Genomic DNA, 26,476 nt, shown 5'->3' on the forward strand with positions numbered 1-26,476 from the left:
TAAGTGGCAGGGGGTATAAGTGCCGTAAGCAGGGGATCTAAGTGTGCGTCGCAGTGAGCGTAAGTATGGATAGTAGGGAGTGTAAGTAAAGGCAGCAGGAACCAGTGCAAGTATTGGATGGATGGTGAGAGTGTACAGGGAGGGAGTGTATGTATGTCTGGCCTCAGTTAAAGTCCAAGGCAGGTGATGACTGTATTGAGAGAGAGGGAGTGTATGTCCCATCGCGTGATGAACATGCCTGTTCTTGGAGGCGTTGCTTCTGCTGTTGTTGCCAGCATTTACTACTCGTGATGACACTGCTGCTTCTGTGGTTGCAAATTTTTGCCACTGTTGTTTCTGTTGCTGCAGGGCTTTGCTCCTGTTGCTGTGATAGTTGCTGTTACCATTTTGGTGTCACATATGAGATCATGTTCCTCACTGAACATGACAGACCCAATCACCTACGGAAGTATTCCCCTGTGTTTTGTGTGTGACATGTTGTGGGATGGTGTAACGTGTTCTTAATGTTATACACACATATACCATTACTGAGTCCCTCAGTTCTCCATATACACTCAATATACACCAATCATTTGCCTGAAAATTGACTTAATTGCCTAAAGGGAAGCCTTGCATACACTTGACCCATAACGCTCACTTCCGTGTTAGAGTACCACCATGATTTCCGACCGATATTCCTTTAACACAATTTCCTGTTATCTGTCCCGTGCTAGTTGCCTATTACAAGGCGAGGAAGTGACCATATTCCCAGAAATGTTGGAGACTCATCAGAGAAATGGATCGCAATATGTCCTGCGGGAACATAAAACTGAGAACAAAATAAGACAAGGTACTCACTGTCATATTCCTGGTTTTGGTGAAACGAGACCCACACAGATCTCACTAACTTGCCATACGAAGGTGAAATGTAAAAGTACCTCACTCGTTGAACCCGATGATAAACAAGAAATCTCACTCAACAGGAACTTACAATAACATTACGTTCAATGACTCACTTGTATTTCTTTGTATAATGATACAAGGCAAAGAGATAACTCTTTGCCTTGAGGAGTTCAGTGATGACTTTATCCTTCCATTTCACTCATCGCAGCGTCTTCTTCAAACAGGAGACTTCGCTTTAACACACACAAACACACACACACACACACACACACACACACACACACACACACACACACACACACACACACACACACGAAAAAAAAAAGAAAACACCGATGATTAAGGGATCCTCTCTCTCATGGCTTGTGGCTGAAGTGAGGGCTGAAGACAGGTGAACTGACACTCTGCCTCGACTCCATTTCACTCACGGGTGTCCACGTTCGTAACTAAACCCTTACTGACAGACCTATTAAGCTACCAGGGCTGGTACTTTACTTTGATATGTATTAAAGTATAATGACAGTGATTTCTACATGGTAAGTGATCAGGAAAAGAGAATGTTTCACAGTCACGGATGGTACTAATCTGTATTACCGTGTGTCAGACAGTGCCTGCAGGACTAAACACGTGAGCGATGTTTCGACTGAGACCAAATGCATTCCCGAGAGAGTTGAACTGTGTCATGATAGACGCTCAAAGAGCAACGATTATAAGGAAATAATACGGGTGTACAGTTGATTCCACGGTGCACATACAGATATTCACGTGTCATAGTAGCACATCAAATATAGTGTACAGGTGACAGGAAATTTGATGGTCCCTGACGAGGTATTCTTCTAAATGGCAGTAATACTGTCCTGAGTTCCTCTTACGGAGAGATAGTACAGTGCAGTATGGATAGTTCAGTGAACATTTCGTGGTTTTATGCGTCTCTGGTGCCGGTAGTTGGTTTATTATAAAAGCTACGTTGATTAACATGTTCCTATATTGGTTGTCAATAGGTCATGTAAAATGCGGGGAATACAGGAGATATTTTCTCAGCTGATATACAGTTAAGCTCTTGTAAGCCTTTGCAAACTGTATTTCTTGCCTTTAGTTTATTTGACAGCGTGCATACCATCTAAATCACGATCAAAATAAAGAATATGTAGAGAGAGAGAGAGAGAGAGAGAGAGAGAGAGAGAGAGAGAGAGAGAGAGAGAGAGAGAGAGAGAGAGAGAGAGAGAAGAATAGGAATTACCAACCAGAGATGCAATTTACGATCGCTATTTAACCATGCTCAGCTCCTGGGATGCAATGCGGCTTCGGGAACCGATATTGCCATGTCGAAATTGTTCAGCGTCGACGGAATATTAAGTCTAGGGAATCGGTGAAGCTTCCCCAGGCTTATATAAATGTCTGGTGGTAACTTGCATATAGAGTTTTTTGAACCCAGGTTTGTGTACTCACTATACATTGTGTGATTACGCCACGAGCCTAGCCCCACGACACGTACCCCCAGGACGGATAGAACCCATGTCCATGACAACAATCACATCACCTGCATCAGTGACACCATCTACTGCTACAGCACAGTGGTAATACCACCAACACTTGTGGAACATTACCCCATACGGAGGGAAAATGAAGGAGAGGAGAGAAGGGAATCTTTCCCTTTGACTCGACTACAAAATTCTGAGGATTAAGGTAAGAATCAGATGGGTCGAGGTTGAGTATTTCACTGATCAAGAATTTGACGTTAAGATTCGAGAATTTTTGCTGGGACTGTGAGTCTTGCTTCAAACACCTTCAGTGTGTGTAAGTGAGGAAGCCAAGATTACCACATGGGTACATACTTTTCACTTCAGTTACTCTTATTACCAGTTTTCCTGATCACTTATGTAGAAATCACTGTCATTATACTTTAATACATATCAGAGTAAAGTACCAGCCGTGGTAGCTTAATAGGTCTGTCAGTATGAGTTTAGTTACGAACGTGGACACCCGTGAGTGAACTGGAGTCGAGGCAGAGTGTCAGTTCACCTGTCTTCAGCCCTCACTTCAGCCATAAGTCCTCACTTCACCCACTGATCCTCATGCAACTCATTTGCACTCACCTCACCCACCGTCTCTACCAGCTTACCGACTGTTACCCCACCCGCCTGAGAGTTCACTCAGCCCACTAGCCCCCACCATACGGCAGCCCCTCACCCTACACAGCCCCTACGCAGCCCACCCACTCCCCCTCGTCATGTCCTCTTGCCGTAACCTTACCCATCATCCCTTAACCTAACCTGTGCCCAACCTTCCTCTGCCCTATGGAGAGCTCGTTACACATAGTCTTTACCAAATGTGATCTTCAGGTGTTTATCCAGTGGAAGAAGACAATAGAGACATCCGCCAGGGTTAGGGTGATGATAATAGGGAAATCTTACGATGGAGATTGCCAATCCAGACAGCCAGTGGGAGCTTCCTGAAGGTGTGTGTGTGTGTGTGTGTGTGTCCTTCCTATCCGACCCTGGAGGGATCCAGCTACTGGTTTGGCGAAAACCCAATTACATGTCTCATTCCCATGCATGATATGTCATATAATAAAAACACATAGTATATGTAGTGTAATGATGGAAGCACATGTGAGTATGCTAATAACAATTGAGGGGACTGACATGTTGTTGAGGTGGTGATATTAACTTGAAAAAAAAAAAACACGTCTTGCAAACCAATATCCTTTGAGCCTCTTACCCATCCCTAGATACTGAGTTAATTGACAATCTGATAGATGTTTTCTCTCTCCTCTCCTCTTAAGCAAAAAGAAAACAATATCTAAAAGAAATATATTCTAAGAGGAGTTCAGTATCATCTTGACACACACCACACTGGCAGCTGCGAAGCAAATGGAGACAAGTAATATATCTAAGGCGTTCACAGTGGCCATAAGGATTTTATGAACATATATAGACACTACTGGGCTATCTATAAGCCATATCTTCCCTCCTTAGATAACGCTCAGTATAGAAAGATTGCATCATCTTCTTTCTGCATTCGTGGACTCGGTGGTGGAGTGGTTAGAGGACTGCCTCTGAATTTCAAAGGCTTCCAGTATCAAGCCCCATCCACAGTGGTGTCTTCACGGGCGGAAATTTCATCACACGGGCCGCATTCATCTTAGATATGAAGAGACGCGGTTAGTCTATGAGGGGGAAAGTGCAAGGCAAGGCCCTTAGCGTCAAATGGTCCTCTGTCTGGAAGACACGAAGACCCCCTTCAGTTCCCACTGATGAATATTCTGGACGGTGAATGGGTGTAAAAGAGAGTGTCCTCTCTCTCTCTCTCTCTCTCTCTCTCTCTCTCTCTCTCTCTCTCTCTCTCTCTCTCTCTCTCTCTCTCTCTCTCTCTCTCTCTCCCCCATCGTGTTTGCTTCACTCCTCCCTCATTGCAGATTTCTGGAGCTCTTACCACCACTAATCCCGTAATGGGATCACATCCACAGCACTTTAATCAAACAATGACTCAGGTTTGCAGCAATTTTTAGCTATGTCGTTAGCAAATGTTCACATAACTCCGTAGCTACGTTAGGCTAGACTAGCTCACGTGACGTTAGGTTAGCATAAGCTCTCGGTTTTCGATACGATGTTATTAAGGATGAATGAAGATCAACTGTGAACTGCAATTAAAGACGGATCCAAAGAGAAAAGAAAAATGGGTATTTGATCACTCTTTCCTCCATAAGGCACAATTCCTCCCTTACATCCCTCGTGTAATTACCGAGCAGAGGACAATTACTACAGGTAATTACGGGTGATTAATCCACGCTGGTGGGTCAGTAAGACGATTCTCACAGTTGTGAGGTGGTGTAGGTTACCAGTGGTTCACTCAATACCACACGATCAATGGCAGACGGTAAAGGTGTGTACTCTCTCACACCCAGAGTATACTGAACCATTCATTTAGTTTGTAGGTGTACTAAAGTACACTCGGTTAATTATAGCACCCTAAGGTGATTCATTATTATAACGTTTCTCAATTAATCTACCTTGAGTGTAATATTTCATGAGCCAACGAGAAATTACATAAGGTAATTATGCGGGTCGATTTGCCAGGTAAAAAAAATATGTCATTCTGATTATATGTTTGTATTTTATATGGCTAATGTCAGCAGTATATCAGCTGACTGGCTGAGTAGTGGATCCACTGGAGGGTATCACATCAGCCATCTCTCCCTCCTTTCAGCTTCATCTGAAGAGCATAACATAACTTTCCCTCCTTTCAGCTTCACCTGGAGGGCACAACACAACCTCCTCCAGCCCCTCCGCCTGGTGCTGTGTGGTGACCTCCGTCCCACAATATCTGCCGAACTTAACTCTCACCCATGTGGCTCCTGGCCTGACCTTCTGGCTTGGAGAAAGACTCGACACTTCGAAGTCATCAATATTGTGGGTAGGGAACGCTGCCTGTCACACCCAACGGCGTAAAGGTCTAAGTCGTGTTGGGTGTTTAAAGTTTAGTCGTGCTCTCTCTCTCTCTCTCTCTCTCTCTCTCTCTCTCTCTCTCTCTCTCTCTCTCTCTCTCTCTCTCTCTCTCTCTCTCCACGCATACATTTAGCGCTATCTCCACAGTCACTATTGGCGGTGAGCGTTTCTGACCGTGACGCATTCACGGGCAGCCTAGCTTCGAGCGCATAGGTTCGAATCCTGGTTGCGTCAGGCGTTACACATTATTAGGGCCTCATCTGCCCGTGCCGTCTCAGCTAACAATGAAAAAATATTCCCTCCATAAAAGCTGCCTTACTTCCGTGTTTCATCCATGGCATGTAGCGGGTCAATACGTACTTTGTACAGTCCGAGTTATCTCGCGGAATACAAAGGAAGGTAAGTGATTGCCCCTTTTGTTTTCTTTTCTAAAACATCACGTTATGTCTTGCGTATTGGACGATTATGAGATGTGTTCCCGTTCTGGTGAATGTTTTTTGACCTCACATAGGATCCTTAGGTCTCCCGTAGGAGTGGAAATGAGTAACATAAGACGGAGTAATAATCCTGCACATAATTCTGAGGCATTGGTCTATAACATCTCTGATCTTACATCTAAAATGTGGTTTCATAACACCTCTGATATTACATCTAAAATGTGGTTTAGAACACCTCTGATCTTACATCTAAAATGTGGTTTAGAACACCTCTGATCTTACATCTAAAATGTGGTTTAGAACACCTCTGATCTTACATCTAAAATGTGGTTTAGAACACCTCTGATCTTACATCTAAAATGTGGTTTAGAACACCTCTGATATTACATCTAGATTACCGCTTTATCATATCCTTCATCTTGTATCACGTTTGAAGACAACATGACACTTCTAAACAAATCTTATGCTTATATCATCTTATAAAGACGTGAAAAATGAAATGACTGACATCTTTTCTGCTTCAGAAGTATAGAAATATTTCATTTTCCTTAGGATCAGGATTTTTAAGAGTGACAGCACGTACCATCTGGACGAGTTTTTCGCTGGACGACTCTCGCATACCAGCTTTCGTACGTATACCACTGCTGGTACGCGCACCACAGACTGGATACCAGTGGTCTTCAGAGACGTTTTATCCATTTCAGTTCTGCCTGAATTTTGTCGAGCTTTTACATTCGTTTTCGTCTGTGTCTGATGCATACATGAAATGTTCCTGAACATTTCTCTTCCTCGTACTGAAATGGACACATGCCAATCGTTATCCCAGCGAAAGACTGACAGTTCTTTGTTATTCGCTAACCAGTTTATGCGGCTTCTGCTGAATGTATATATATCTATATCTGCTGAACCTCTTTTCACGGCGATTTGGTAAGACCCATTGATAATGATAGTCCAGCCTTAGAGTAAGAGGGTATGATCCTTTACTGCGATGGACTTGGCTTTTGACTTGAGCCCTAAGGGTGAAACTAAAGACCAGGTTGTTACAACTAAAAGGGGCTGACCTTTGTGCTTAAGGGTTGTATCGTTGTGTTCAAGGGTTTATAAGTTTACGACTGCAAAATGTCTTTAAGTCGATTACATGACCTGAATATAATGGGTAATGTTGTCTTAAATCATAGAACTGTCGTTTGAAAATAATATTCAACACATCTGTTTTCCTTTCTAGATTCTGCTTTGTGTTTACGTAAGTGATATACCTATTGCAAAAAAGAGACAATATCTATATTAAGCCTCAATTAATGTTCCTCATAACCCAGCTAAAGTTCACAGGGAAAGCGTGAATAAGCGAAAGCTTTGATCACATCGTCCCTCATTCAACTCATTAACTTCAGGTAAAGGTCGTTTCTGGCCTAATTGGTCTGAGGGTAAAAAAAAAAAAATTGAAACAAACCTTTGACCTACGTTGGGTCGGTAAACGGACAAATCGACATTACTCTATTAGGACGATGAAAAGATCATACAAGAAAGATAGGTTTAATGATAGTATCTACTCAAGCTTTTGAGCACTTTCGCAAGCCATCGCTGAATGGACTGCTAAGTATCAGCAGGAAAACGCATGAAGTAAGTAACAAAGATGACCCGAAAGATTCCAATCCCAACACGTTAGTTAAACTGCCGACAGATAAAGAATTCGCTTCATTTACTGATGATCAAATTCTTTGGCCTCTGCTGCTTCGTTGTTGGCCTTACAGCGTTGTACACAGTTTCGTGATTACTGGAATGCCATATAACCTGACTATTCTAGGCTCTGTTTTTAGATGTGAGATCCATTTTTCAGCAGATACTGCGCCAAGAACAAAGAGCTGGTGTTTTTACGCGACCTATGAACAAAGGCAGACATTTTTCTTTTCTAAGCTGTCGTGGTGAGGGGGGGCCACATGTGCCAGTCGACCAGTTGTCTCATGTCGAGAGCGTAGCAGCAGTAAAGCATACATTTCCAGAACCGAACAAAATAAAGAGAGAGACTAGATGAATATAGATAGATAGATAGATAGATAGATAGATAGATAGCTTATCGATAATAGATAGGCAGAAAGATAGATAGATAGATAGATAGATAGATAGATAATCGCCCCAAGACCTCTTTTCTTGTGTTATAAAGGACTTCTATCTAGAGGTTCCTGCATCCCGAGGCTGAGGTACTTCCTGTAACAGGGAGATTTTGGACTCTTATCGAGAGAGCGAAGTTTCTTGAGACTGTACTCCCAGTGACGCAACGTCACCAAAAGTAACTCTTCACTCCAGATGCGCGACCTTATGTGCAGGCGGAGTATACAACCAGAAAGAGAAAGAAAGAAAGACAGACAGACAGACAGAAGGATGATGATGACCCCCCACATATTCCCCTGAACACGTCGTCACATTATGGTCCCAGGCGCAGCGGGAGGGTTCAGAGAGGTGAGGACTGTTGTGAATGCTCTTATCTGCACCATCAGGAGAATTTTGATGAGGCGGGAACGGCTCCCCTCACGTCCAACAGCCCACATCAGGCGTTAAAATGAAGACATTTTTAAAGGTGGCGTTTTCATTTCTCTGTGATCGTCTGAGGACTCGTTTTAATGCTAGATAGAAAAATAAAAGAGGGGAAAAGTATGAATAAGAAGATGTTATCAATTCTATTTGGGAACCAACTTCTTTCTCGTCAGTATACAGGAGTCGTTCCCATTTCAAACTAAACGATGAAAAATGTTGACTTCGTCTAACCCCCTGTGCGTGTTAGCGCATGAATGGGCAAATCTCTGGCTCACGATATAAGGTTGTTATTCTCATTCATAGAGCTGCATAAACACGTCTTATGGCTCAGTATTACTTTCATATTATAAAAACAGTTAGGTAGATCATTTGCTAATGTCTTCTCGTCTCTCCTCACGTGGCCCAGTGAGGGTCTTTGAGAATATAGGAATTTTTCACTAAATTCTCTGTCATTGTAATTCGATTCTCTTCTCGCAGGATTGAGTATTGACTAAATCGTAAACCAGAGGAAGATACTTATACCTTGGTTATAAACTGAAGTACAGGGAGAGTGATCGGTACTATGGTATACCATCATACCAGTGACTGAATTCCTTCAAAGAGGCAAAAAAAATGGACGGCCAATTCATGCCTCCGACCTCCTTGTGGGACCAGATGCTTCGCCACAGAAATTTAACACAGGCCTGTTTCTCCCTCACAGGAGTTTCACACGCACTAGTCTCTGCGTCACACTAAATTTAACATGCGCCAATGCCTACGTCACGAGAGTTTACAATGTACCATCTGCACCGGCACTGAAATTTAACATGTACCAGTTACAGCATTACAGTAATCAAACATGTATCCATTGTAGCGTCACAAGAATTTAACGTGTGATAGTTGTGGCGTCACGAGTATTTAACATACACCAGATAACGTTATTACAGACTTTAGCTTGAAATAGGACAAACACACACACACACACACACACACACACACACACACACACACACACACACACACACATCACCGTGCCTTCCAGGACTCTAAGACAAACACACACAAACCACCATGCCTTCCAGGACACGAAAACAAACACACACTTCAACATACCTTCCAGGACGCAATGAGAGTAATTTATCTGACAATATTTGTTCATGTGTATCCTGGAAAAAAGAAGACTTTGAAATTCATCTAAAAGTCATGAGTGACATTAGAACACGCCCGTCAGAATGAAGAACTTCAGATACCTGAAACTTACACACATATATTTTCACTTGGTAAACTATTCTTACCTTTTTTTTTTTTTCAAAAGTTTACGAATAATCAGTAACGTGCCAACAACTTGTCCCCGTCACTTGAATGTTTAAGAATAACCATCCTTGCTTATCTAATCTCCCTCCTGGCGTGATCTCGCTCGCTTTGATATTTTAGGAGAACACAGTTCCTGTAAAGTTATCAGTGCTGGGTGGATGATGGGTTCTCGTGTACGCCTCCTTCCAGAGATGGCCTGACATATGACAAGGCAAAGATAGGGAGGCTACACGACTGGCAGGGAGGAACACAGACATCCTTAAGGTAAAATGGTTGTTGGTGTTGCCCGAGGTTTCTGCACCTGTTCAAGTCACGCCTATGTAGTTCACATAATTGTAAGGTTTACAACCTTCAACGTGGAAGGAGTTCTTGTAAACTACAATTGGTAGACTGTAGTGGTTGTTGATCTGGGTGAGATCTGTTTCTCATAACGAGGTCAATAATTTTCTTGTTCTCGTAGTAAGAATTGATGTTAAGACGATCTTCAGGGATGTTGCAAGTAAAGTTCTCTTCTATTATCTCCTCCAGGATTCGTTCGTCAGTCTCATATGCAGGAGACATGTGTGTTTTTTTTTTTTCGAAAACTCAATGAACAGTTCCTTGATGTTTGACCTGCTTAGCCAAGAACCTAGTATCGCATTTTCGCTCGTGAAACAAATAGAGACATGAAAGGACTAATTATTCAGCTCGGAAAACAACTGTAACAACGGAGATGGACTAAACAAGTCTCAGATACTCTCAGCAGCATCAACAGAAATGAAACAATAGAAGCGGTGGGGATTGCCAACTGATGTAGCATGCAATGCAACAAAAGGCAAACACGAAGAGGAGCGGTGGCTGTATTCCCAGATAGCGTCAGCTGTAGCAACTGCAACAAAGTCAGCAGCAGCAAAGACAACAGAGTCGCCACCACTGCCAAGAACCACAGGTCACTACAGAAGCAAAAGTAGCAACACTAGGAGCAGCAACAGAAGAAACGAAACAATAGTAGCACCGACAGCAGCATCAGAAACAAAAGTAGAAGCGAGAGCAGCAAACGGAAAGTAGAATGAACAGCAGCAGAAGAAAGAGAAATAGAACCAACAACACCAGAAAATATAACAAAAGTAGCGGCAACAACAACTAGAGCAGGAGAAAAAAAAAAAAAAAGTTAGCAGGAACAACAAGAACAAGAACATCAGAAGAAAGAAAAAAAAGTAGCCTCAAGAGAGAAGCAGCCTCCTGAGAGCCAGCCAGCTGCTCATTATGCTGTGGTGAAGCCGGGAACTCACAAAGGGAATCCTTTATGCAGAGGTTGAGGTCATAACGAGGGAAATCTTCCTAAGATATTCACTTGACTACCGTACCCAGAGGACTGCACCTCGTTGACGACACGAAGAAAATGGGAAAGGTAGATAATCATTCACAGGGAGGTGATCCGCGAAGGAATTTTCTTTAAAGAAAACGTCACTGGATGGAATCAAATGTCTGAGGGGTAATCATTTTCATTGTGTTTCAAGTATGTCTCAAGGGATGTGAGCGACTCGCACATGCATTAGCATTCTATTTCCAAGTCAAAATCCTTGAGGTCAATGGCTTGTGGTGCCACATTGAAGATAGCATAAAAATTCAGGGCTGCATTCATCCCAAAATCGACATAACATCTCTCCGTCTTACACACGGGACATTTTGACATTAGGGGACATATTCGAAGCCATTGTTTGTCTACTTATTCACAGTGTATATGGAAGGAGTTCTGCATTCTAAGGAGCGTTACTTATAATACATCTAAAGAACTTGTTTGATCTTCATTTACTGTCTCCTAACTACGTAACTTGCACTTATCTACTCCTCTCATCCCTTGAAAGTGATTCATTCATTCTAAAGCATTTGAACTGTCGGCTATTATGATGCCCATATTTCTAACCCCTTTCTCATCTGAAATAGAAACCATCAAAATTTGGAACTGTTTCTATTTATTCAAACAGACGCTGTACAGTTACTGTTATCATAATTGCTTTTTACCATCTGAAGTAGGCACTTACCTATCATTACTGGATCCATTCTACCACCGAGAGCAAACGAGATGCTATGGCATCACAGAGAGTTTTATATAATGAGATGTTGATGATACATTTAGAGTTGAAATGCGATGCCCAGTGTTGATTTTCTGTTTCATTTTGCAATTTCTGTTTATGTCTGTTTCTCGTTTTTCTTTTGTCACCTGGGACATCACCGAGTACCAGGACACATACGTGACTTTCTAATTTTTTCCTCAGTGACCTGCTACTTGGCGTAGTGCACAGTGCTTTAATCAGAAACGAAATAATAGCCCATGTCCTCGACTCTTCCTAAGGGTTATCTAAAATTCAAAAAAAAATGGAAAGAAATATCGACAACACAGAACTGAACAAGTCAAATCCTTTAGTTAACACACACACACAAGTGTGACTACAGTAAGAAAACTCTGGAACCGCTCGAACCCAACAGATAAAACTGACAGACTTCAAAAACCAGCTCAGAAGAAGAGCAGACTTCCTCAAACAGATCCTTATTCACATTCCAATACTTCCTTAACTTTATGGTTTGATTGAAGCCCAATAGTCCAATGTGATCAATTACAAGCTCAGCAGGAACAGTTACATGCAAACTATCAGAAAGGTGGATAGATTCATGATCAGCATATGTTGGTATAGTCCCTCGACTCATCCATCCGTAATGTTGGTATAGTCCCTCGACTCATCCATCCGTAATGTTGGTATAGTCCCTCGACTCATCCATCCGTAAAGTTGGTATAGTCCCTCGACTCATCCATCCGTAATGTTGGTATAGTCTCTCGACTCATCCATCCGTAAAGTTGTGAATTTTGTCAACTATATGAGATTCCTAATAGTTGACAATGATTCTCGAATCTAAATTATCTCTTTTCACAAACGTTCCAACTATTGATGTATTTTGGATCTTCTCCAAAAGGTTACTGGTTCAATATTGATGGAGTTTTCTAGTTGTGATATCGTGAGACTTATCTACCTCTGTTTACGTAACTCATGATTCAGTATCAACTGTAAACATTCTTTTTTACTCAGAGGTTTAGCATGGCAAAATGAGTAATCCTCTCACCTTCTGTATTTACAATTTAGTCCATGGAATATTTTTGAATGATGTTATTCATCTAAAACCAAAAAATATTTATGGTTTAGATATACTGATGATATATTTTTGCCCAATCCACTTACCTATTGTGTTTCCAGGTTTGTGGTAGCGTCTGCCGAGCCTTAACTAGTAATATTTGCCTTACGTTTTGTTGGAGATCAAAGCACAACCTACAGCTTATTTCCCTTTCCTTTCGCTGGCAATATCTGCCGTAATCTTTGTTGATGATATTCGTATTATCTTTATTGAGAACGCCCGTGCAATGTTTTGGTGATAATAACTGCTTCACGTGTATATTTTATCGCAATAATTTTCACTTTATCTTATGTTGATGATTTAAGATTTCCTTTTTGTTTATAATCTATTTTATCTTATGTTGACGGTGTAAGACTTACGTAGGCCTACGCTGATGATATATGACTTACCTTATATGACTTACTTTATGCTGATGATATATGGCTTATCTTAGATTAATGATGTGTGGTTTACCTTAGATTAATGATGCATGATTTACCTTATGTAAATGATGCATGATTTACCTTATGTAAATGATGCATGATTTACCTCATTTTCATTGTCGTAAAGCTTACCTTATTTTGATGACGCATCTTGCCTTTCATTATTATATCAACCTCAATCATTTCTTGAAGTACTTATCTTACCTATTTCATTCTTTTTGTAGCACCAATCTCGCCTTTTTAACTCTCCTTTTTGATTTTCAACCTACTTTAATTTTCTCTACGTCTTCTTCCCTTTACTGAGATTAATTACGTCATTTACTGCCACCTTCTTCCATTAATATTTGACACCTGGACAAACTATTAACGCTTTCATTCCTCATACCCTTGTACCATCTGACACGTCCTGTAAGAGTCACCCAGAGCCAATGATGGCAGAGACCCTTCGTTCAGTCGAGGTGTCTCACCAGCTTCTATTTCTGCCACACTCACCCATTTTGCATTTAACACCCTGACCGCAGAAGGGACTTACAAGCGTGGGTGTCCTGAAAGAGGTGCTGGATCCTATTATCCAGCTAGACCCACATGTGGTGCATGTCCAAGCTGGAAGTTTTCATGTCCTGGAAGCCGATGGTGTTCAGACAGAGTCGCTGTTAAAAGCTTTGAGGGGAATATGTTTGACGGGCGGCAGGGAGACTTTCTTCTTCTCTTTGATCTCTTAGCATCTCAACTTTACTCGCGTTGGGGCTCTAATTCCTCCCGATCTGGGAGTCTTTGATAGACTCGCACTACAAGGTCAGTTGCTTCTCTCCCCTACTACTCCCTATACTCACTGGACTCCCAAGGAACTCTCCCTCTCCTGGAACTCCCCCACCAACCCTTCCTGCTGTCCCCCTCTGGCCAACCGTAGCCTCACATCCCCTGCATCCTGACGTAAGTGGGGGTCGACCATTCTCTGCACGTCCGCCACCGAGACGTGAAGGCTCGCTAGCAATTAGATTGTGGCCGACAACGAGCCCTCAGTAGCCCTTACTGTCCCCCAGCATGCTGTCCACATGCTCCCGTGGTGTCAGTCCATCGCTGAAAGGTTACTATACGTAGTCAGGATTACGAGATGTCAATGTATTACTGAAGTAGTATTGGTCTAATCACTAAAATGGTCATTATTTCTTAACGTGAATAAATCTAGCATACAGATCCTTTCCGGTCTGTCCTATATAAAACATATCACAACTTATACATGTTATTTTATAAATGCAGCCCGCAGAACGTCCTGGTGAATTCTTAAATTGGAATACTTTTAATGATATTGGTATTACTAAAGGCTATATCTACTTTTAAGGCACTGAGTAAGGAATTGGAGTATACTTATCAATAAAGGACAGAATTTATAGATTTTGGTATATAAAGGCTGAGGGTTAAGTCTATGAAATAATCTCTTTACCAATTTAAGAGATTTATCAATGAAAGATCTAGGATACTTTAGCTTGGATCGAATTGCTACGTATTATCAAAATCTTTATCCATGAATTCTGCTCTGGACCTATAATTATTAATGACCTATAAATCACTGATAGGAATTTTAATTGTTTTACTGCATCATACTGTGCAGAATATGAAATGAACATATGAAATTAAACATGTTACCGACGCTGTAGATCAGGCAATCATAAAATGAGTTCATATAATCATTTTCTACATCCACAGTATATTTAATGAAGATGACTAAATTGTTGACCAGAGGGAGATACGTTTGCAAATTATCACTAGATGGTTAGATGCAAAGTATATTATCTATATATCTGAACCAGATTGCCTTAGTGGCCTTAATCTTCCTCAGAATTTATTTTCTAGATTCCCTAGAAATATTTTCAGCCACTAGATAAAGTGGGTTTTCTTAGAAATATCACCACACACTAGGTAAAGAGGGTTTCCCATCGCCAAACCAAACTTTTGATAGCATTATTTTCAATCAAAGTCAAATACGCAGTGTTTGGCAAACAGGTTTATCTGTTCAAGAAACACAGACATGAAACGAATAGGTGAAGATTACCCAGGTCATTCACAAGATATTCCAACAGTTCATCAACAAGAACTTTTGTGAAGAGAAATGGCATATCAAAACTTACATGATTGAAATCATAATCCACTGAAAAAGTATTCTGTTAACTAAATCTAAATTGTTCATGATATTGGAATTTGATACATTACCTGTTCCCGGGTTTGTGATAAAGATACTAACCATTTTGACAACTTGCATCTTCATGCTTAAGCAGAGACAGGGTGAACAGACCGGGCCTATATAAATAGAAAGAATCAGGAAGATAGATATATAGCGTGACTCCTGGAAGAGAAACAGTCAACAAAACTTACTCGCATGCAAAATGTGGACAATGGAATCGCAAAATTAAGAAAGGATGAAGAAGAGACACCTATCAAAAAGCATTGCCTGTCACCAACGACTCATAACGCCAACTGCTGAGGAAAACACACCAGGAAGGAGCGAGGAGCCACCAACACAAGTCAATCAACGTCCCTGAAAACGCCAAGGATAATCACGTTTTCTTTGTGATGCGAGAGTGAGTTAAAAGGCAGCCGGGAGGCGGCCGCTGATTGGATGTAAGGCAGGGAGAGAGAGAGAGAGAGAGAGAGAGAGAGAGAGAGAGAGAGAGAGAGAGAGAGAGAGAGAGAGAGAGAGAGAGAGAGAGAGAGAGAGAGAGAGAATCACGGTGAACGTCAAATCTTATTTCGAAGAAGTGAGGCGATTTTAAAGTATAGAGAGTGTATCTGTGAAAATCATATATATATATATATATATATATATATATATATATGTGTGTGTGTGTGTGTGTGTTGTGTGTGTGTGTGTGTGTGTGTGTGTTTGTGTGTGTTCGTTAATTGTAAAGTGCGAATCCGATGTATACAAACACTTAGCATACATTTTTACGCAATATCACCACATGTTTCGTGTCTGCTAAATATCCAACCCAGCTGTAGCATCAACTTTACCACTTTTTTCCCTCGTAAAATTTCCAACAGGAAATTACTTGATAAGAACATAGCTTACCGTACCAACATTTCGTATGTCATAAAGTCTAAACTTCTGGAAACGATTCGTGCTTTTCTTCTAATCTGGGAGTTTTACGTAGGAGGGATGAAGTTAAAAAAGAAGAAAAAAGAAAATGGAAATTCTAAGATGAGGAAATGAGTAAATCTTGAGAAGATGTTTCTTGAATTTAATGAGTGAATGACCCTCCTATTTAACTGGCCTACATTAGAAGAGCTTTGGTCCTGTATGACAGATGGAGATAATCATGAGGGAGGGTCTCCCATGCAATGTTTAATGCCAGGCACTGTTGGGTAACTGTCTACATGTAAGTGTGGAAGTTGAAGCCGAGGGATTAATCAATTATGTGGGGAGGAATTTATGGATTTATATTGGCAACTATGTATTAGTCAGGGGGAAACTACTACTAAGCCATAGGGAAATCAGGAATGCATGGAAAGATGGGTTATCTAAGTGAGGTACTTATATTTTTAAGGGGGAGGAGGTGGGTGGTATTCTATGGTCTTACAGAGAAATGACAGGATCTTGTAGAAATTTTTGGGATTGGAAACCTAAGACCAGTAGGTGGTATTTCAGGATTCACTAAACTCTAATGATACTATTCCTTCTGAAAGCCTTAAATCAACAACAGAAAGTGTAGTTTCGTACGAAGATCAAAGGGGATCTAGATATTATATTTCGATAGAGAAATACTTATGTCAGGAGCAACTATGGTGACAAAAGTAATATTTCTAAAGGGTGAAATACGACCAAATTGAATATAATAGATCCCTGAGGGAAACAATAGATTTCTTTCGGAAAATCATTGTCAAATAAATAGTGACTTATCTATTATATATCATCAAGATTCCATGTATAAGATATATGGAAACATGAGGCATTATGTGTCTGAGATGTGAGCATTAGAAAAGAAAATAGGGAGAGATAGTGAGTGAAGAAGTGAGGTGCAAAGAGAGAATTTAGGGTAGAAAGGTAACAACAGAAAAATGAGGTTTGAGGCGTGAGTATGAGGATCAATATATAAGACATAAAAATTAACATTATGAGTGATGAGTCAGATGGTCTGTGAAAGTTCAGAAGAATGTGTCAAAGATGGTGAGTTATGAGTAAGAAGGGAGACGTAAAGATCGATAGTCTGAGGTGGTAATGAGGATGAATGAGCTTCGACAGGTGAGGGATGGCTGCGAGAACAGAACACCACAGCAGCAGGATCGACAGGTGAGGGATGGTAGAGAGGACAGGACACCTCAGCAACAGGAGAGACAGATCAAAACGCATCATTTTTAGAGATAAGGAAGCAGTATATCCCTTCGACTCTGTCGTTCAACTCAACCACGTTATCATATTAGAGCTTTGTTCATTCAGTTTTCCCCTCTCGCTCTCAGGACTAGATCAAAGAGTCTCTGTCCAGCAGGGAGACCTGGAGAGCTGGTCATGGAGATTATGATCACAAAGGCATAAGATCAAACACTATTGTGTTTACCAGTGCCACTACCCAACCTGAGTGTTCCCACATGAACTTACAATCTACTCTCTGAGAACAACCCTGTACATAGACCCTCACAGACTTCGCCACCCACCACCCGTAGTCAAGGACTTTTCCATTCACATGTGTGTTTTGCGATAAGCTGCACCACGCTGAGGGAGCGACCCCACAGAGCGAGGAGGTCCTTGCGTCGTCAGACCACCACACGGGGTTGAGTCCCCACTGTACAGCTACCTCAAAGAGCTGTTTCCCCAGCGTACAACCGATTACAACACAAAGCTGAGTCCTCGTTGTACGTTTGAGCACTAAGCAGGGTTGAGGTCTCCGTATGTATATATATATATATATATATATATATGTATATATATATATATATATATATATATATATATATATATATATATATATATATATATATATATATATATATATATATATATATATATATATATATATATATATATATATATATATATATATATATATATATATATATATATATATATATATACACACAGTCACGAACGACCCTGGCTGATAGATGCATGCTACTCTCTCTCTCTCTCTCTCTCTCTCTCTCTCTCTCTCTCTCTCTCTCTCTCTCTCTCTCTCTCTCTCTCTCTCTCTCTCTCTCTCTCTCTCTCTCTCTCTCTCTCTCTCTTTCTCGCCACGCTTGACGCCAACGCCGACCCCTGACCTTCCCCATCAACATAAACAATACCAGGACAACTCCCCACGGGGATCAGACCAGCTAACCGTTGTCCCGCAGGCGTGGGTCAGGGCCCCTGGGGGAGTTCCAGGGTGTAAATGATACACTGCCACGGGGTGATCACGTAAGCTGAGGTTATTACAGAGTCCACCGGTAAATACTCAGTAGTATATTGATATAATCAAGCGAGGGAGGAGGAAGGTGACCATAATGTACTACAAGGTCTGTAGTCACCCAGGGTTCGACGGACAGCGCAGGGGGTACTTCTTCTAAGGGTGCGCCAGCTTGACTAAGGAGGACCTGATCTTCCACAAGGGTAGACGGACGCCTCTTGGATGTACTGCCGAGGTGGAGCTGGCGAGGCCAGGAGCGAGATCCTTTCCATGGGTGGACGGAGCACCATCCTGATGGTGGTGTTCTGTGGGTAATGAGGAGGTGAGGTCGTGCATTCACATGCCTCTTGAGGGTGTAGTTTCCGGAGTGCTGAGGAGACACGCTGGTGTACATTCCTTGAGAGATGGCAGGTTGGTCTGTTATAGAACTTCTCTGTTGAGAGATAGGTGGTGGTCTGTTATAAGACCTCTCTGGAGGTAGAGTGAGAAAGCGATGGTACGGAAATGTGCCTCCCTAATGAGGGTAAACAACTGGAGACCAGGAGGGCAGAGGAGAGGAACTAGCCTCCTTATCAAACAAAGGGGAGACGACAGTATTTACGCTGCCTCGAGAAAAACCGATGGCAGATTTTTTTTCCTTTTAAGAGAAAGAAAAAAATGGGTGACGACTGAAAGAAGAGGAGACATAATGTATGAGAGGAGATAAGTGGCTTTGTGTATGGAAAGTTAAAAAAAAAATGAGGGTAAATAGCGAGCGGAGAAATAAAGTTAAAGAGGTTCTTTGTAAGCCTGACACGCACTTTCATCGTCACACTAAGAGAAAACGTATTAACTGGCATATGACATAATATCCCTGAGAGCTTTAGTGTAAATGAAACACTTTAGCTACAATCAGACATAATGTAAATAAAACTCTTGATTATGGAGGGCTCATCCAAGTGAAAAAGACAAGTAAAAAGTGATAAAGACAGAGAGGAGAGTAGGATGAGAAAGTCAGTAAGGAGAAAGTGAAAAGGTAAAAGAGGATGTCATCAGAACTGGAGGATATCTCACGTTATACAACAAGACTGAAAAGAATGACAGAAATAAAAAAGAAGGAAAAAAACGTGCCGAGGAAGTCTTATGAACGAAACACTCTGGAGACGATATACAAAGATCAACCCAATTAGATCGAGGAACAGGAAGCCGGTGGTGAAGTCGAGGCGAGATCAGGAGGGGGGGAAAAAGACTAGGGGAGGGGATATATAGGGGGAATAACGACGTGGAAAAAAAAAATAATCTACCCTCGTAATTGTATAGGGGAGGGAGGCAGAGGGAGCATATATATATATATATATAAATCCAAAAACGTCATCCATTTCCCCTACACTCCAAGCCTCATTCCACTCTCAACACTCATATCCTTTTATCCACTATATTCCAGGGTTTGCTCTTAATCACTAGCATTTTTGTTAAGTTTCTCTCTCTCTCTCACACACACACACACACACACACACACACACACACACACAGTCCTTGTCGTGCCCCAACGTGTCATCGATCCCTAGTAACTCTGTTATCTACTGCCCGAGACATCCTCACTAGACGAATTCTTCAGGTGTGAGCATCTGTCTTTCTCTTCCTTCACTGGTGCTACTCACTGGCTACACTATTCAGATGACAGCGAGCCTCACCCCCGTCACACACCACGCCACATCACTGAGTCCGACGACTGGATTTCCACCTTATATTCTGCCTTGCATACGTCACGTACCTTTACCTCCAGCAACACTATATTGCGCCTGGCAAGTGGTGAGTGGGACGGAAGGTGGTAGTACTGGCGTTTCATGTAGTCGAGAAATGCCCATTGTGGCAGTAGTGGTCGCTGCGTCTGAGTCCAGATTCGTTTAACGGAGAGTGTAACAAGGTGAGGCTCTGTGACTGAAGGCGGGGCCACTGAGGGTCACATATGTTTCATGGTAAAATATACATACATGTTAGGCGTTGATATATACATATGAACTTTGCATCAAGCTGCAGAACATCCACAGTAGGTAACCAGGCTTCTTCCTACCTCCCTGCAGAACCCTTGTACGTTATTGCAGCCTTTTGTTATATATTCTCACAAACAGGACCGTCATTTGTCATCTCCCTCCTTCAAAAGCACTTCGTCCTCATCGTCTTAAGGCATCTGTACCTTAGAATCCTTGTGGGAATGTTTCCATCTCGGAATGTGAGTGAAGTCCTTCATTTGCAAGTAGTCTATCGATTTCTTACCATTCACCTCTTCCTGCATTACTACAACCACGTCCATCCTCGCGACGATAGTCCTCTCAAACACGTTAGAGAATGCTTACCCTCCGTGACGAGAAGCAGAATAAAGATCTACGTTCATTAGAACACCTATACCTCACGTCCAGCGTCCTCCGCTCTCACGAACTCCCGACCATAAGCCCAACTGTTCCTCAAGTATCCCACTGATACCTTAATGGTCAATGCACCACATACGTGGTGTTCATCATGCCAGTACTGGTGAGGTGTAGACCCTGCCTGAACGGGTGCTCGCTGCCCCGCGCGCTGTCTCCTGCACACAGGTGTGGATATCCTCTGTATTGTCCTCATCATCTGGATTAAACCCTCTCTCCCCTCCCACATCCTTCCACTTCCTGGACGTGGAACTTCCTGGATAGCAACGCTCGTTATAATCATTACATTGCATCATATTCATCAATAACATCTCTCTCTCTCACTATCTCTTTCTCTTCTGTACTCTCTCTTTCTCTTTCTCTCCCTCTATCACTTCTTCCATACTTCTCTTAACCTACCTCATGTTGCATCTTTCCCTCACCTGTAACCACACGATACAGAACTCCCAACACCTGACTTCGTGATAACCACAACACGACGCTTACAAACTGGAGGAAAAACAACCAGTGTCATTCACCTGATCACTTGAGTTTAACGGAGTGACATGGGCAAAACACCTGACTTATCACGAAATAATGACCCCAATTTTATAATGAAATCATGACCTGACTTTTATAATACCACGTTCACAGGCGGGGCTCGTGGTAATTAATAACATTGGTGGAACTGATGTATACATAATGTGCTGTAATGCGGAAATTCAGTTGGCTTCACGTTGAAAAATGTACGTCATTTTGGTGCGAGAGTGATTTAGCATGCTGAGATATATATCATTTATCATTTGGACATCATATTTCTATTTCTCTAGAAAAAAAAATATGTATATATATATATATATATACTGTCGAGCTGCTGAATTCACACGCCCACTCTCGCAGTGCCTGTCAGGAGAAATATATGGCCACAAAAGCAAAAGTTTTCTTGATTACGGGAATATTATGGTCAAAATGGATGAGCGAACCGCGTCCTTTTGAGATTCAAAACCATAAAATACAACATGAGACCATGAGGTAACTGAAGACTTGTCTTACATGAAGTCTTAGGCTGGCGAACGCTTATGATGGTGTCAGATACTCTTCTTACCATTCAGTTCTTTATGAACTTAGGTCTCCTTACGATGGTTTCGAAGCCTCTTCTACCTCCAGAACTCTCTCTAGGACCTTATCTTACATTACGTATAAATTACTATGGTTCTGGGACACTTACTCTACCATACTTAACCCTTTATAGCAGAATCGAGAACTCTTTGACCCTCACAGATGTTTCTGGCCAGAATATTGAGTCAGCTGTCTTGTGGATGGACACAGCTCCAAAGGAAATACTGCACCTTTCCTGTAGAAGACTAGCATGAATCACAAGTGTCAGTTCTTTATCTGGGTTATTGATAAAACCAAGTCTACAAGATCAACAAACCTCAGCCAAATATTACTTGCCTCGAAAACAATTGGGTTGAAACCTCGAGAGCGTTTTACAATCGTAACTGTAACTTGCGTTTATGGAGTTTATTCTAGTAAATCAGATGCAGATATTCCGCTGGATGTTACAGAATTCTGGAAAATCATGAAATGAGGCAGAGTATAGAATATATTCTCTCATATGTTCCCGACAATGATGAAGGAAAATCAGCGAGGTATTTGCGTTTATGTACGGCTTACACTAGCACTTGCCTCGTGTATCATTGTAACAATCTGATGATCCGTCACTGCAGACGTCTGTTGCCAAACATCGGTGTACCAGAGAAGACATGTCGCTCTATTATTCCTCAAAAACAATTCCTAAACTACGTTTGATTTTCTCTCCCATTCTGAAACATCAGACTTGCAAATGAAATATACCTAAGGATTATCGTGGGTTTACGCTCTAACTAACTAACCAGCGTTAGAAAATCATTTGCCACAAAGAAATTTACGTTTTTGAAACGTGATATTTTTTTTTTACGTGTACACAAGTGAGAACTAATTTCCTAACCAAGGAAGTTATGTACCTCTGTGGAGTAGTGATTATGTTTGATGACTTTTGATCCACAAACATGGGTTCAATCCCCACTAGACGTCACGTGGTCAATGCAGTTGTTCATCATTCAATCTGGTTAGTACATAAACGGGTACCAACGCGGGTTAGGGGGGAAACACGACAGTTGTGACGGGCGTAGCGAGCTTAGAGTTCGTAATACGATTCGAGTTCCTATAGAGGTTCGTATCCGTAGAAATGGTGTTCACTATCAGGCTTAACTGAAACTGTAATAGAAATATTACATTGTTATCACTTTCATGTAAATCCGAGGCGGAGGGGAAATGATGTACTTCCGCTCTCATTACAGCGGTGTGAATTTGGCCAGCTGTTGGTCAGGAGCGACGAGTCTCGTAATTATGAGGTTGTAGGTACTGAGTAGGACCAGGTCTCGTTTGCATTGATCGTGATAAGCATAGAGTGTATTTGAATGAGACTATTCTTTGTCTGCTCTTAGTGTTACCTATCGCAGAAAATGGTCGAACATAGAAATATATACTTTTGTGAGTTTTAGATGAATATCTTTGGGTTTAGATTTAAGAGTTATGTAGTATCTCAAAAAAGACATGAATCATGTGTCATTTGCCTTAACAACAACGAAGGGTATATAAAGTCGATACATAGGATGTTATCATCTTCCTAACTTACTAATCAAATATCTCAACTTTCTGGTTCAAATGTCCAACTGTAATGTAAAGTAATTTTGGATCATTTCTTTCAAAGCTTTGTGTAATCATTCACATTTGTTTTCAACTATGATCATCACAGCAGGAGAGGACATCTTGCTTGGCTAGTTCCACAGTGTTCAGTCGACCAATATCCAATCTGGGGATTCTGCATGTGTCTCAGTGAATCTCCTGAGGACGGTACGTCTTTGTAGGAGTGTCAGGCAGACCATCCTAACGACCACATCTTAGATGTAAATGACACTTGTTGCTGGAGTGTGGCACGATGGGTCTCGGAAGCAATTGGAGGTAAAGACAGTTTGTTACAAAGTCCTTTGAAGTCGAAGGGTTCAGCGTCGCTGGGATCATAAAACATTTCTCCAGAATTTGAATATGGCTTTCTTTTTCTTGTGTTTAACACACACAATATATATATATATATATATATATATATATGTATATATATATATATATATATATATATATATATATATATATATATATATACATATCTTAGCTTCAGCCAGGTATCGACGAACACTTGGGAGTGGATGAACAGCTGGATTGACTGTGGACTGTCTACCGCAACCAGGATTCGAACCTCGGCGGTGGACCCTGGGAGGACTGTGATTGCAACGCGATCGGTAACGCTAACCGCTACACCACAGGGGTCTATCTGAGTCTCCATCCATCCCGGCTCATTTTCACTGATGGTGTGGATATTCCCTCGCTTTTATCTCATCCTATTTTTCTCTCTCTTATTCATTTATCTTTTCACCGACCATCGAATTATATTCTAGTTCTATCATTCACTTTCGTGAGCATATGATTCATATGAATCAGTGTGGGAATGGCAGTCGACCTACATTTAAATTGCGTCTCTCTGGGAGTTCCTCTGCATTGATAAGTAGTCAGCCATTGTGGCCAGAGTGGCTAAAGGGGCCTGAGTAGGGAAAGAGATGGTGAGGCTGAAAGTAGCTGATGGGGCGAATCTCACACCAGAGGAAGGACAAGTGGGGTGACGCTTTCTTGAACGCTCTCAAGAAACACCTATGGTAAACTTTGATGTTGTTGTTAAGCTCATGGTGTCCTGGTTCTTGTTAGATTTCCTTTCAGCAATATCAGAGGCAACTTTCTATGGAAGAAAGAGTTATATAAGACGCGAGTATCATATTCTATACTGTCTTTATGTAGACTTATGATGCAAAGTACTTATGTACCACATGGAATATAAGTAAATGAAGGTGGCGGCCCTTGAGTATGGTGGCGAGGCCTTTGATCTAACTGGTAAGGGTCAGGTGGAAGGTAATGCCATGGGTTGTACCGTCGTGCTCAAGGGTCGTGTAGTCGTATTCAGGGTCGTTCTATTGCGCTCAATAGTCGTATTGACGTATCCAACGGGTTCTTCAGTCGTTGAACAGGGTCGTGTTGTTGTAACCGTAGGTTGCACCGTCTTGCTTAAGGGTCGTGTAGTCGTATCCAAGAGATTAAAGTCTGAAAGAAGTGAATTCAGTCTGATTGTGTAAGGTTTCGTGTGTCACAACTGGTCACTATTAGACCAGTAGACAGAGTTCTTGGATTATTAAAGATCGTAAATTGAGGATGGAAAATGTAAGCTTTCGTTCCACCATGTGGCTTATAGAACTTGGAATCAACTCACTCTTCTACACAATGATATGTAATAAAAACAAAAAGGTCAGAGCAGTATCGAATGAAAGAAAAAAACAAAACACAGAAGAGAAGAAAAAAGAGTAATGAAAATAAGACATTAATCTAAATTATTCACAGATCAAGAAAAAACATTCCTGATAGTTTAGTTTTTTATACTACACCTGAACCAGACCATTTGTGCTGTGCATTTATAGCAGTGGTTGCCTGACCAACGTTGTAATTTACCCAACAGGCACGAGTCACGCTCACCCGCTAGCCAGGCACTGCTCATGAGTGGCACACACCGACCTCTCACTGCCTCTGAGTGGCACACACTAACCTGTCGCTGCTTCTGAGTGGCACACACCAACTTCTTGCTGCTTCTGTGTGGCACACACCAAAACTCGCTGCTTCTGAGTGGCACACACCAACCCCCTAGCTGCTTCTGAGTGGCACACACCAACCTCTAGCTGCCTCTGAGTGGCACACACCAACCTCTCGCTGCTTCTGAGTGACACACACCAACCTCTAGCTGCTTCTGAGTGGCACACAGTAGCCTCTCGTTGCTTCTGTATGGCACACACCAACCTCTCACTGAAGAACTATTGTGTCCTGTCTTGCATTTTAAAGTAATGCAAAAAAAAAAGAAAATGCGTTTAGAAAATCTGGCTATTTTGAGACAGCATTCTATATTTCACGCATAAATTATAGATTGTATATTTGCTGACGACAACACAGACCTCTAAATGGTCTGCTAAATTTAACTCGTGTAAAATAACTCACATGCAATCGTACTAAACCACTCGATCTCTTTTTATGTTGGGGATTAAAGCATTCAGATACAATACTCACCTTTGGGATATTCAGTTTAGTTATCACAAGGCGAAAATAGAAATATAAAACATTGCTCCATGATTCTTATGATAATTCACCATACGAAGGATTATAAGGGATTCCAAAAGGAATTCAAGCAGCCAAACACAATCGAATCCTTTCGAGGCTGTTCGCGAATGAGGAAAGAATCAGAAACTCGTATGTTAGTATGGAAGACATACAGATATTTCAGGGAGGAATGCCTGTAAACTTTTAATGAAAGTAAGGATACGCAAAAATTGTCTGTCGTGGATTGAAGTGTGGTATGTATCAGGTCTGTCATCAGACAAAATTTATGATATTGCTTTCAGTTGC

The sequence above is a fragment of the Panulirus ornatus genome, chromosome 35 (genome assembly GCF_036320965.1).
Source record: "Panulirus ornatus isolate Po-2019 chromosome 35, ASM3632096v1, whole genome shotgun sequence".
Taxonomy (NCBI): domain Eukaryota; kingdom Metazoa; phylum Arthropoda; class Malacostraca; order Decapoda; family Palinuridae; genus Panulirus; species Panulirus ornatus.